Below are 15,408 nucleotides of genomic sequence, written 5' to 3'. Positions count from 1 at the left end.
CTTATTGACAGCTTACACACGGTCTAAACCAGACCCCAGCCCACTAGAAACTTCCCTAAAATAATTCTTCAATCAGTTCAGGAATTTCCGTTTCTGTACCTACAGAATCGTGAGCAGTAAGTACAATTTTCCTTTTATAGAAAAGGAAAGCTTAGCTCCGGTTTTCTCTTCAGAAATCTGATCTCAAAAAATGGGAAACTCACACAAGATCAGAATATACCAGCTGGTTAGATGAAAAAGAAATGGGTAACCAAACTTACCATTTTTACCTTTTTTCCAAAAATAGGAAAGCTAGACAACTTTCCTTTCAAGTTTGAATACACAAAATAGGAAACCATATTAAAGCATACCAGCCGAAAATATACAATGAATAATAAAATATTTTTGTCAATTAAATATGCCAAAAATGGAATTAACAGAATACACTCTCAGTTATATAGAACGCTCTATATGTACCACGATATAGATACGTTATGATTATCCTGTTGGAAATTATTTTACGAGGATCTTAGATCTACTCACAAGTATGTTGATTAACACCCTAAATATGAACTTTCTAAAACGATGAAATAAACACATATAAAGTTTAGTAAACCTTACATTGGGTGCAGCGGAATATAATGACTCCTTCCGTTCAGATATCTAGCCCTTGATTCCTTTCTATAGCAGAGCATTATCAATATCTGAACCTGGATCTCTTTCTCTGATTCTTTAGTGCTGAAACTCCTTCTTGTTGAATGTTTTTCTTCACGATCTTCCTCACTATGATTGAGGTATCACTTGCTGTGTGTGGGCACTACTCTAACACTAAGAATTTCGAAATTCAAGGAAGAAGAGAGAGAGAGAGTGGGGTCGGCCAAAGATAGGGAGAGAGAGAGGCTCAGTTTTTCTGAATGAAAAGTCAGAAGAAAAGTGTAATTTTCCTGAAGCCTTCACTATCTATTTATAGCATTCCACTAGGGTTAGGTTTGAATTATTTCGCATTAAAATAATGAAAATATCAGAGGGAAAACCCTGCAAAAGTGGCCGGCCATGCAAGGTGGATTTGGGCCTCACTTTTTGCAATTTTACAGTTTTATCTTTTCTGCATCTGAATTTCTCAAAAACGCCAATTTTCTAATTCAACCATTTAAATGCAAATTCTAACTATTTAATAACTATAAATAATTATTAAATAATATTGTCATTTATCATATTTATTAATTGAACCATACAAAGTATCATAATTAACAAATATGCCCCTAAAACTACTTCTTTACAATTTCGCCCTTACTTAGTGAAAAATTCACAAATAGACATAGTCTAATTTGAGAATTATAATTGATTTATCAGAACCAATTATATGAGTCTTACAAGAAATATTATCTCAACTAGTACGGGGAACATGGGTCTATATAACCGAGCTTCCAATAAGCAGATCAAGAATCTATAACCTAAATTCACTGACTTATTAATTCTTCGTTGAATCCACGCATAGAACTTAGAATTGCACTCTCAGTATATAGAATGCTCTATATGTTCCACCATATAGACACATCATTAGTTATCCATTGTTATAATCCTAATATGATCAATGATCCTCCATATGAATGATCTACACTGTAAAGGGATTAGATTACTGTTGGGTTTTATGCCCTAAATAAAAATCTGTTTCAATGTAATCCAGATTATTCAATATCAATAAAGTAACAGAAGTAATTTTTCATTCATTTGTGTATGTTTTGGTTCACTTAATCAATTGCTTGTCTATTTGATTTATAAATTCATCCAAACCCCTTTTAACATACTTGATCATGTTTATTGTGTTGTCAACACAGTGGAAAGTAAACATGACTATGTGAATAAAGTATTCCTAGATTTATCAGAACACTGGGTTTTACTGATATGACAATCTACAACAGAGTTTACTTGCATTTGGAGAAATGTTATGTTCTTTCCAGAACATAGGTTAAAGTAAAGCTCAGGTTGGATGCATGGAGTATGCATTGGAATGGACCGATATTGAACTTTGAATTAGATTTTTGAAACTTACCGTAAATATCTATTCAATTCAATATCATAAGTTGATCCTAGATCACATGATCGAAATCCTGATATGGTTAGGCTCAATTTCAAGAGTATTATTCGTGTTCTTTGATTTGTTAGTTAAGCCTACTCTTTAGTCTGGGCAATACATACATTTTGGGAACACATTAGTGCGATTGAGTGGGAGCGCTAACATAAATATGGAATCTATAGCTTCTATCTGGCGAATAGTAAGCAAAGGGTGATTTCCTTCGAGCTTAACCAAACGAGATAAATGATTGAGTACTCATTTCACTTAGTTGAAATATCATTTATACAGGGTTAAGTGTTTTAAGGATAAAATACATTGTAGGGTGTTACGGTAATTTAGTCCCTTTACAGTGTAAATCATCCATATAGAGGATCATTGATCACATTAGGATTATAACAATGGATAACTAATGATGTGTCGATATGGTGGAACATATAGAACATTCTATATACTGAGAGTGCAATTCTGAGTTCTATGTGTGGATTCAACGAAGAATTAATAAGTCAATGAATTTAAGTGGTAAATTCTAGATCTGCTTATTGGAAGCTCGGATATATAGACCCAAGGTCCCCTCACTAGTTGAGATAATATTACTTGTAAGACTCATTTAATTTATTTTAATTAATCAATTAAAAATTCTCAAGATAGACTTGTCTATTTGAGAATTTATCACTTATTAAGGGCAAAACAGTAAATAGAGATTTTGAAGGGCATATTTATTAATTAGGAAACTTTAATTAGTTTCATTATTAATAAAATAAATGACAATATATTATTTGATAATTAATTTTAATTATTAAATAATTAGATTTGACATTTATGTGGTTGAACAAAGGAATTGGCAGTTTTTGACAAAACAGGAAACTATCAGTGTAGGAAAAGGAAAGTTGGAAAAGTGGCAAGCTTTGTTTCCACAATGCCTCGGCCGGCCACTTAGCTTCCCTTTTCCATTTGATTTTTTCAATATTAAATGTCAATTAATTCAATCATAGCCCTAGGTGGTCTTCTATAAATAGAAGGCAAAGGCTTCAGAGTTGAACGGGCGCTACAGGCGATACACAACATTATTCTGACAGAATTTTCTCTCTGAAAATTCTCTCTGAGCCGCCACCCTCTCTCTCTCTTCCTTCACTGTTTCGAAATGTATAAGTGCTAGAGTAGTGCCCACACACATCAAGTAATACCTCAATCATAGTGAGGAAGGCTGTGTAGAATTCAGAAACAACAAAGAAGGACTATCGGGCTCAGATCTTGATTATACTCTGCTATAGAAAGGAATCAAGGGTTAGAGATCTGAGTGGGAGGAGACATATATTCCGCTGCACCCAATGTAAGATTTCTGATACTCTTATGTGTTTAATTTACTATCGTTTTAGAAGTTCATATTTAGGTTGTTAAATCAACATACTTGTGAGTAGATCTAAGTTCCTGGTAAAATAACTTCCAACAACTGGCACCAGAGCCATGGTAATTGATTTGCTTGCAAGAAATTTGGACTTAAAACGATTTGCTTGTTTTTTGGATGGTATCATGTTGCTTTGAGTGTCATATTGATGTTTGATTGTTGTTTGTGAATTCTGGGAAAAATAGTTACTTTTCTGTCTCTGTAATTAATTTTATTGGATAGTTTGGAAAATTCTAAGCAATTTACTTTTTTACAGAACTCGATTTCGATTTAATTTGAATTAGTTATGAATTTTTGAAAATTGGAAAATCGGGGTGATGAGCACCCTCATCACGCGCGCGGAATGGCTGCCAGCAGCCTTCCTGCGCCGTGATTCCTCGTCGTGCACCCGAGATACGCGCGCGGATGGGCATGCATGGCATGCCATCCGTACAGTTCATCCAATTTTTCAATTTTTTCGATTTTTCATGCTATTTCATGGAATTAAATTCCGATTTTTTGTGTAGTTTTGTATGTTGATTTTTGTTTTTCAAATTTCAAATCTAATTATCATAAATAAATAAATTTTAATTTTTAAAATTAATTTTAGATATTAGTGTAATTTGATTTTGAAAATAGGAAAAATCAAGTTTTGCTTACCTCTTTTTTCTTATTTACTTTAAAATTTGATTATTTTATTTTTTTTAAGGTCAGATATTAATTTTTTTTTGGGTAACTTGACCTTAATTAAAATAAGATCAAAATAATCATGATAATTTTAAAAGAGGAAATAAGGTATTTTTGTTAACTTTTAAATTTTGTTATTTTTTAATTAAATTAAATTGTAAAACAAGAAAAGGGTATGTATTTACCATTTTCTATTTTATTATTTAATTTATTAAATGACATGAAATTTAAAAAGGAAAGTTAGCAATTTAATTTTGAAATGACATTTAGGTTACCCAAAACCTAATTTTTCAAAATGGTAAGTTTAATTTTAATTTTATTTTCGAAATAAATGTTTAAAATCAAATAAATCCTACATCCAACTATCCAAATCTAACCTTGTTGCAGGAGTATGTGTTTTAGATTGTTTGTAAGTTTTCTAAAACCTATTATTGGTTGATCTAAATTGCCTTGGTTAACTTGATGATAGATCCTATGATCTAATTTTAACCAAAGGTTCAATTGATGATAGATCAAGTAAATAATTTGTAGCAGGTAATTTTTACAAACTTCTTTCATCTGTGTATGACCTAGCAACATGATAGGATCCATCCAAGTGTGTATGCCTGTGTGAGCCTATATGTTTAATTTCTATTATAGATACATATAGGTTGTTGTTGCTAAATAAAATATCATAACTGGTAGATTTTATTTAGGCTCATTTAGTAGTGAGCCTATTCAATTAATAACAGTTATTCATTTTAAGGTTAAATTCCTCTCTTTTGGGCCTTGTGTGAGAGTTGGGAGCCTTAGAAGTGGGTACGACATACTGGACCCATCCCCCCCTCACATGAACAACCCCAATTGTGAAGGCCCATTTGCCTGATTTGGATAACTGTGCTAGGTTAATTATATTAGTTTGACCTAATAAAAATTGATTAGCAACATAATTAATTTCATTCTTCTTTGAAATTAATTTAAGAAAAAACATAGTTTGAATAGTTATATTCTGGAAAGCTATATGTATTTTTCTTGTTTTTTAATTAAATATGGAATTATAACCATATAACTTCTTTCTGAATCTTAATTTTATAATTTCATTAAATATTCCTATTTAAGTTGAGATTTAGTTAAATCTATCAAATCAACTTAGATTTGAATATTTTTGAATTTCCTATTATAAATTAAGTTGAGGAATTTTGGGAATTGGTTATTAAGATTCTTTAGATATTTTTTAAGTTGATATTTTATAAATATGGGAACTTAAAATGGAATATCTTCTAAATTAAGTGGTTACTAATTAATTGGTAATATATAATTAAGTCATTGATTGAAGAATATTTTAAGTTGGGTATTTAGATTTTTTCTAAACAACTTAAATAAGATGTTTTTCAAAATTATTCCATTTTTGAAATTTAATTAAAGTTTTTACTTTAATTTGTAATATTTCATTATTGAGATATGGAATATAAATGATTAAACAAAATACATTTTTAAATAATGAGCTTTAATCAAGAGAAATTCGATCTCCATTGTTGGTTTTACATAGCTATTGTTTTAGTGAGTAATCCTCCCTAATGGAGGAACGTTCATTAGCAAGTTAGCGCCGTTTAATCTCGAAAGATAAGTATTCTTATAAGTTTTTTTTATATGGTTCATGACCACCCTAATGGTGGCGACTGTATAAGACTTTCAAGAATGCGAAACAATGGTAGAAGCTCATAGGATAGAATTGCCTTGACTCTCGCCTAAACGGGACAACGCTGAATTCTAATCTTGATCGAATAAAAGGTTGCTAGAATGTTTGACATTTTAGATGAATTGACAACTCTATTCAATGGATGATGCTTTGACTCTCGCCTAAACGGGACACTGTATCAGTTCATTGGAAACCTTGGAAAATAAACTATGTTAGATTTAGTATTTTTATAACATATGTGATTGTTTGTTTTCTAAACCTGTGTATGAATTTATAGAACCAAAACCTTACTTTTGTTTATTGATATGTTGTAGTGCCAATATGAATAACCCTCATCCCGATCCACTCCTAGTTAGTATCTTTGCAAAAGAACTCAATAGTGTGAAAATGCATCCTGGTAGTTGCATTAACTCGCACCTATTGTTGATGAATCTGAAATTCCAAAAGGCAAATCTACTAGGAATTGATTTATCAAAGGAACAATGGGTAAGACTCATACTTTATAGTCTTCCTCAGGAGTATGACAGTTTTGTTCTATATTACTTATTGAACAATCCTAACTCCTCCGACATGGACAAACTCGAGACTGAGTTAAGGGCCCATGAGCGGAATCTGATTGCAATGGGACCTCCTGGTATTGCAAGCTTTAATCAGAGGAAGAAGATTAAGCATGAGGGCTCTAACAAAGCTGCTTCTTCAAGTACAATTATCAGACATCATGTTCTATGTGCGAATTGTAATGGAAAGGGACATAAAGAAGAACAATGTCCCAGGCTTCTAGACAATTCAAACGAAGGTGATGCTTTTGTATTTGAATCATGTGTTTTAGAGAACAACAAATCCACCTGGATTGTTGATTCTGGATCTACTAACCATGTATGTTCTTCATTGCGGTACTTGAAACTTGGGAGAATCTTCACCCAGATGAGTTAAAGCTTAAAGTTGGAAATGGCGAGTTGGTATCAGTTAAAGCAAGAGGAACAGCCCGAATCAAGTTTAATTCTAAGAAGTTTTTACTTTTAGAGAATGTTTTATATATTCCCAATTTTAGTAAAAACTTGATTAGCGTTTCATGTTTACAAACACTTTATTATATATTGAATTTTTCGAGTTCAAATTGTTCAATTTCTCGTAATGGATTTCATATATGTGTTGCAAACATGGAACGAGGGCTTTATGTTTTAAGACCTGATACTCAAATCTCACTAAATACTGAATTTTTCAATGTAGCTAAACCTAGAAGCCTTAAGAGAAAAGAGATTGATAATGATGATCAAACTTATCTATGGCATTTACGTTTAGGTCATATAGGTTTTGATAGACTCAATAGGCTAACCAAAGACGGTCATTGAAAAATGTCGTCTTAGGAGAACTGTCAGTCTGCGAGTCTTGCCTAGAAGGAAAAATGACCAAACGTTCTTTCTCTGCGAAGGGAGAGCGTGCCAAAGAACCCCTAGGGTTAGTACATTCAGATGTTTGCGGACCGCTGAATGTAAAAGCCAGAGGAGGTTATGAGTATTTCGTCACTTTCATTGACGATTTCTCTAGATATAGTTTTCTTTACCTAATGCAAAAGAAATCTGAAATGTTTGAAAATTTTCAGGAATTTCATGCTTTGGCTCAAAACCAATTAGGTAAAACATTAAAGATCTTGCAAACTGATAGGGGTGGAGAATATATGGATATGCAGTTCAAAGATCATTTAATTGAACTTGGAATTGAATCCCAATATACTGCCCCAAGCACTCCACAGCAGAATGGAGTTGCAGAAAGAAGAAATCGCACTCTCTTAGAAATGGTTAGGTCTATGCTGAGTTATTCAACTCTGTCTACGTCCTTCTAGGGATATGCTATTCAAATGGCAAATGACATTTTAAATGTTGTTCCATCTAAAGCAGTCCCTAAGACACCCGTCGAACTATGGAATGGTCGTACACCTAGTTTGCGCCATTATAGGATTTGGGGGTGCCCTGCTCACGTCTTAAGAAAGAAAGAAGGCAAACTGGAATCGCGAACTGAAGTTTGAATGTTTGTCGGAAATTCTAAAGAGACTAGGGGTGGACTATTCTATAGTCACAAGGATAACAAAGTGTTTGTTTCTACAAATGCTACTTTCCTTGAAGATAACTATATGAAAGACAACAAACCGAAAAGTGAAATTGTATTAGAGGAAATGCTCACGAATCTTGTTCCTTCAAAAGTACCATCTTCTTCTACTCAAGAAGAGGAACATCCCACTCCCTCGGTTAGTAGCAATCGAGAAAACTACTACCAAAGCTCCTGTTCAGAAGGTCACCGCTCCTCGTCGTAGTGGGAGGGTTTCTACAAAACCATCTCGTTATGGCTTGGATGGTGAAATCAATATGGTCGTTGGTGACGGTATTGATGACGACCCATTAACCTATAAACAGGCGATGGCAAGTCCGCAACGGAAGCGATGGTCAGCCGGTATGGATTCAGAAATGGATTCCATGAAAAAGAACAAAGTCTGGGAATATGTAGAACCACCTGATGATTTTCGTCCAATTGGATGTAAACGGGTCTACAAGAAGAAAAGAGGTGCTGGAGGCGAAGTTGAAACTTTCAAAGCTAGACTGGTCGCCAAAGGTTATACCCAAAGAGAAGGTGTGGACTATGAGGAAACTTTTAGTCCGGTTGCCATGCTCAAATCCATCCGAATTCTTCTCTCCATAGCTGCCGCTTTAGATTATGAAATTTGGCAAATGGATGTCAAGACAGCTTTTCTTAATGGGCTTCTTGAAGAAACCATCTATATGGAGCAACCGAGAAGGTTATGTTCTTCTGGGCGGGGAGAATAAAGTTTGCAAATTAAATAGGTCCATATATGGACTTAAGCAAGCTTCTCGCTCATGGAATAAAAGGTTTGATGAAATCATCAAAACCTACGGCTTTCATCAGAATGAAGATGAACCTTGTGTTTACCAACTCAAGGAAAACCAAGTAGTAGTATTCCTGGTCCTTTATGTTGATGACATTTTGATCATTGGCAACAATGTCAAGAAAATGACTCACATCAAGGAATGGCTTGACACTCAATTCGACATGAAAGACTTGGGTGAGGCAGCCTATGTTCTTGGTATTCAGATTGTCAGAAACCGAAAGAACAGATCCCTTGCTCTCTCTCAAACAGCTTACATTGACAAAGTTCTAGAGAGATTTTCAATGACCAATACCAATGAGGCAAACATGCCCTCTAGACATGGTATGTGTCTATCTAAGGAACAGTGTCCTACTGATCCTCAAGAGATAGAAGACATGGCAAAAATTCCTTATGCTTCTGCAGTTGGAAGTCTAATGTATGCTATGCTATGCACTAGACTTGATATCTGCTATGCAGTTGGAATCGTGAGCAGGTATCAGTCAAATCCAGGACGGGTACATTGGAATGCTGTTAAGTATATTTTGAAATACTTAAAGAGTACAAGAGATTATGTATTAGTCTACAAGGGTGGTGCTTTAAATCCCTTAGGCTATACAGACTCAGATTTCCAGGGATGTCTTGAAGACAGGAAATCTACATCTGGGATGGTGTTTACTCTTAGGGGTGGAGCAGTGGTTTGGAGAAGTGCTAAACAAACTGGGATTTCGGATTCTACCATGGAGGCAGAATACATAGTTGCGGCTGAAGCAGCTAAAGAGGTTGTCCGGCTTAGGAAGTTCTTCACCAGTCTCGGTGTAGTTCCTGGAATGGAAAGGCCTCTAGTCCTGCTTTGTGATAACACTGGAGCTATAGCCAACAGTAAGGAACCTCGGAGCCACAAGAGAAGTAAGCATATAGAAAGAAAGTATCATATTATCAGAGAATATGTGGCAAGAGGGGACGTACTGGTGGAGAAAGTGGATACGCAGGATAACTTAGCTGATCCATTCACCAAAGTCTTGGCAGTAACTTCATTCGAAAAGCACCGTCAGAATTTAGGATTAATTGAAATGTACTGATTTGTTTTATATTAGTGCAAGTGGGAGTTTGTTGGGTTTTATGCCCTAAATAAAACTCTGTTTCAATGTAATCCAGATTATTCAATATCAATAAAGTAACAAAAGTAATTTTTTATTCATTTGTGTATGTTTTGGTTCACTTAATCAATTGCTTGTCTATTTGATTTATAAATTCATCGAAACCCCTTTTCACATACTTGATCATGTTTATTGTGTTGTCAACACAGTGGAAAGTAAACATGACTATGTGAATAAAGTATTCCTAGATTTATCAGAACACTGGGTTTTTCTTGATATGACAATCTACAACAGAGTTTACTTGCATTTGGAGAAATGTTATGTTCTTTCCAGAACATAGGTTAAAGTAAAGCTCAGGTTGGATGCATGGAGTATGCATTGGAATGGACCGATATTGAACTTTGAATTTGATTTTTGAAACTTACTGTAAATATCTATTCAATTCAATATCATAAGTTGATCCTAGATCACATGATCGAAATCCTGATATGGTTAGGCTCAATTTCAAGAGTATTATTCGTGTTCTTTGATTTGTTAGTTAAGCCTAATCTTTAGTCTGGGCAATACATACATTTTGGGAACACGGTAGTGCGATTGAGTGGGAGCGCTAACATAAATATGGAGTCTATAGCTTCTATCTGGCGAATAGTAAGCAAAGGGTGATTTCCTTCGAGCTTAACCAAACGAGATAAATGATTGAGTACTCATTTCACTTAGTTGAAATATCATTTATACAGGGTTAAGTGTTTTAAGGATAAAATACATTGTAGGGTGTTACGGTAATTTAGTCCCTTTACAGTGTAAATCATCCATATAGAGGATCATTGATCACATTAGGATTATAACAATGGATAACTAATGATGTGTCTATATGGTGGAACATATAGAGCATTCTATATACTGAGAGTGCAATTCTGAGTTCTATGTGTGGATTCAACGAAGAATTAATAAGTCAGTGAATTTAAGTGGTAAATTCTAGATCTGCTTATTGGAAGCTCGGATATATAGACCCATGGTCCCCTCACTAGTTGAGAAAATATTACTTGTAAGACTCATTTAATTGATTTTAATTAATCAATTAAAAATTCTCAAGATAGACTTGTCTATTTGAGAATTTATCACTTATTAATGGCAAAATAGTAAATAGAGATTTTGAAGGGCATATTTATTAATTAGGAAACTTTAATTAGTTTCATTATTAATAAAATAAATGACAATATATTATTTGATAATTAATTTTAATTATTAAATAATTAAATTTGACATTTATGTGGTTGAACAAAGGAATTGGCAGTTTTTGACAAAACAGGAAACTATCAGTGTAGGAAAAGGAAAGTTGGAAAAGTGGCAAGCCTTGTTTCCACAATGCCTAGGCCGGCCACTTAGCTTCCCTTTTCCATTTGATTTTTTCAATATTAAATGTCAATTAATTCAATCATAGCCCTAGGTGGTCTTCTATAAATAGAAGGCAAAGGCTTCAGAGTTGAACAGAACTGTACAACTGATACACAACATTATTCTGACAGAATTTTCTCTCTGAAAATTCTCTCTGAGCGGCCACCCTCTCTCTCTCTTCCTTCACTGTTTCAAAATGTATAAGTGCTAGAGTAGTGCCCACACACATCAAGTAATACCTCAATCATAGTGAGGAAGGCTGTGTAGAATTCAGAAACAACAAAGAAGGACTATCGGGCTCAGATCTTGATTATACTCTGCTACAGAAAGGAATCAAGGGTTAGAGATCTGAGTGGGAGGAGACATATATTCCGCTGCACCCAATGTAAGATTTCTGATACTCTTATGTGTTTAATTTACTATCGTTTTAGAAGTTCATATTTAGGTTGTTAAATCAACATACTTGTGAGTAGATCTAAGTTCCTGGTAAAATAACTTCCAACAATTACCGTTACACCCTACAATGTATTTACTCCTTAAAACACTTAACCCCGTATAAATGATATTTCAGCTTATGTGAAATGAGATCTCCACCATTTATTTTTTGTTTGGTCAAGCTCGAAGGAGATCATCCTTTACTTAGTATTCGCCAGATAGAAGCTATAGATTCCATGTTTATGTTAGCGCTCCCACTCAATTGTACTACCGTGTTCCCAAAATGTACGTATCACCCTGACCTAAAAGTAGGCTTAACTAACAAATCAAAGAACACGAATAGCCTCTCGAGATTGAGCCTAATCATAACGGAATTAAGATCATTTGATCTAGGATCAACTAGGCGATATTGACTTGAATAGATATTACGGTAAGTTTAATAAATCTAAGTCAAAGTTCAATATGGGTCCCTTCTGATGCATACTCCATGCATCCAACCTGAGCTTTACTTTAACCAATGCTCTGGAAAGAACATAGCATTTCTCCAAATGCAAGTAAACTCTTGTTGTAGATTATCATATCAGTAAAACCCTGTGTCTAGGAAACTTTATTCACATAGTCATGTTTACTTTCCAATGTGTTGACAGCACAATAAACAGGATCAGGTATGTGAAAAAGGGTTTCAGATGAATTCATACATTATGTACATATAATCATGAAATAAATCATGTGAACCATGCAACATTAAATGTTATTTCTGATCTATATTAATAAGTAAATCTGATTATATTGAAATGAGTTTTATTTAGGGCATAAAACCCAACATATCCATTGTTACAATCTTAATAGTCAAGGATCCTCTATAGATGATCTACACTGAATAGGGACAAATTTACAGTTCTACCCTTCAATGTATTTTATCCTTAAAACACTTAGCTACCTATAAAATACATTTCAATAAACTAATATAATTACTGAAATGAGATCTCAATCATTTATCTCTATTCAGCCAAGCTCGAAGGAAATTATCGTTTCACTTCTAAATACCTATAGAAGCTATAGATTCCATATCTATGATTAGCGCCCTCAGTCAATTGTACTATCATGTTACCAAAATGTACGTATCACCCAGACCAAAAGGTAGGCTTAAGTAACAAATCAAAGAACACAACTAACACTCTTGAGATCGAACCTAACCATGTCAGGATTAAGATCCATAGACCTAAGATCAACCATTGATATTGACTTAGAAAGATATAACGGTAAGCTTAGGATATCTTATCTAAGATCAATATCGGTCCCTTCCAATGTATACTCCATACATCCGATACTGGTAAACTTTGTCAATGCCCTGGAAAGGACATAACACTTATCCAAGGTGTAAGTATATCTATTGTTGATTATCATGCCAGTTTAAATCCAGTGAACTGACAAATCAGGGAATTAAACTTTTGAACATATAATCATGATTATATTCTACTGTGCTGACGACACTATAATCATGAACAAATACGTATGTTCTGGACTTAATAGAATTTATACATTAAACAATCATGAAATAAATTATGTGAACCATGCAACATAAAATGTGATTTCTAATCTTTATTAAATAGTAAATTTGATTATATTGAAAAGGGTTTTATTTAGGGCACAAAACCCAACATTAAGTGATATAAATTCAAAGTTGCGCGCACTATATGACAAAAATCTTTGTATGAAATACAAACATGTAAGTAAATTGTTATTTGAAAATACATATGGTTGTCTATGCAATATAAATTCGTAAATTATACGTTGTGATAGAATCTTGAAGAGTTTTTTTTACAAATGATTGAGGAACAAACTTTTATTTCTTTTTATATATTGAGAAATATCAAATACTAGTAGTTTGTTCATTAGTAGAGAAGTCCGGAAGTACTTCATATGCATCAAGAATTATAGATATAAGATCATTTGATATGGAAATTAAGATCATACAACAAGAATGGAATAAATATATGGTTTTGGAGTACCATTATTGTCACGAATAAAAATTTATATTAGCATTAATGTGTTATGTTCATATCTACTTGAAATTTTAAATTTTAGTATGAACAAAGTTGTATACACACATGAATGATACAATTAGTTGGATAAATATTGATATTGCAGGAACCCCTCATCCATAATTTAGAAGTCAACACATACTCTAGAAGAGTTATAAAAAATATATGATCATAGATAATATACGGTGATATTTTAATAGTGATAATAATAATCTTAAGAGATATATTATCACCAAAAGAATTATGGATCATATGTGCATGAGGGGGAGACATATTCATATTGTACTCTTTTCTCCTTAGCTCAGGTTTTGTCCCACTGGATTTTCCTGACAAGGTTTTTAACGAGGAAACTTACAAATAATTATGAATATGAAATATATATTGCACTCTTTTTTTCTTAGCTCGAATTTTGTCCCAATGGGTTTTCCTGACAAGGTTTTTAACGAGGTAACTTTAAATCATGTTAACATAGTTGCACTTTATGAAGCAAGTAGAAAATGTGTGGGAGTGAGATCATTAACATAATATATTCGGGAAACATAAGGATTACACTCAATAGAGAAGTATCAACACATGTAGTTCTCTATGAAGATAATATATTTGTATCGCTCAACTAAAATGAGGGTACATTGAAGGAGATAGAATTAAAACACATTTCACCAAATTTTTCTTTATACATTTCAAGAGAATGTATATTGGTGTCCAACATATTCAATCAAGTGTTAATCTTGTAGACTTATTCACAAAGTTATTACCAGCATCAATTTTCGAGAAGACAGCATACAAGATTGGAATTAATCGATTAGAAGATCTCCACGAATGCCTAAATGAGGAGGAGTTAATTCATACTGCACTCTTTTTCTTTTGGCCAAGTTTTTCCAGCAAGATTTTTAATGAGATAGTTTTTATGGACATCCTATGGGGAGTATAATGAAATATTATTTATGGATATCCAAATCACCAAATTAATTATCACCATTAATGTTTGGTTGTATTTTCCTTTATTACATTAATTTAGTTTCCCATTCTTTCACTCATATTTTTGTATAAATAGGGGTTCACCCCATTGAAATAAACAACTGAAAAATTCTCATTCACTTTCTCTTTATCTCTTCACCTTCTTCTTCTCATTCTTTTCTTCTTATCTATTTTATATTATTCTATATTATTTTATAACATGCACCAAATTTTTATGTCTATTATAGGAGGTGCCTACAATATAGTCTATGTCCAATCTGTCCTTCAATTGGCACAATTAAAACATTTTAATCCTATTTTTTTAATATACTGTTCATTATAGTTATAATAAAACTCCTGTACCTTTTTAGTTTCTTTTGAATATTTTGTAGTGCTAAAAATAAAATTAAATAATTTGTTACTGTAGGAAATTAAGCATTACTGAAAATGCCCCTACACCAACACCCCAAAGTACAAAAAATCAAGGTCAAAAAAAGACCTTCCTCCCTTGTGCGGATCAAGAGACCTTTTCCCTCAAAACCCTGCCTTTTTATGGCAGTATAAAAGCTTCTTTATCAGCAGAAACCCTAACAGCCCAATTTCTTTACTTCCTCTAACCCTAGCTGAAGCCTCCTTCTCTTCTTCTCTTTCCTTCTTGCTTGAAACCCTAGCAGCCGCTCCTCATCATCTTCTTCTCTTCTTCTTTTCCAAGCTCCGATTCTAGAGCTTCCTAAACCGAACATGTTGCTGCCTTTTTGGTCCTCCTATTCTTCTCCTTCAAGCTCTATAAGAG

The sequence above is a fragment of the Cannabis sativa genome, chromosome 4 (assembly GCF_029168945.1).
Source record: "Cannabis sativa cultivar Pink pepper isolate KNU-18-1 chromosome 4, ASM2916894v1, whole genome shotgun sequence".
NCBI classification, from domain to species: domain Eukaryota; kingdom Viridiplantae; phylum Streptophyta; class Magnoliopsida; order Rosales; family Cannabaceae; genus Cannabis; species Cannabis sativa.
This window is presented reverse-complemented; position numbering follows the sequence as displayed.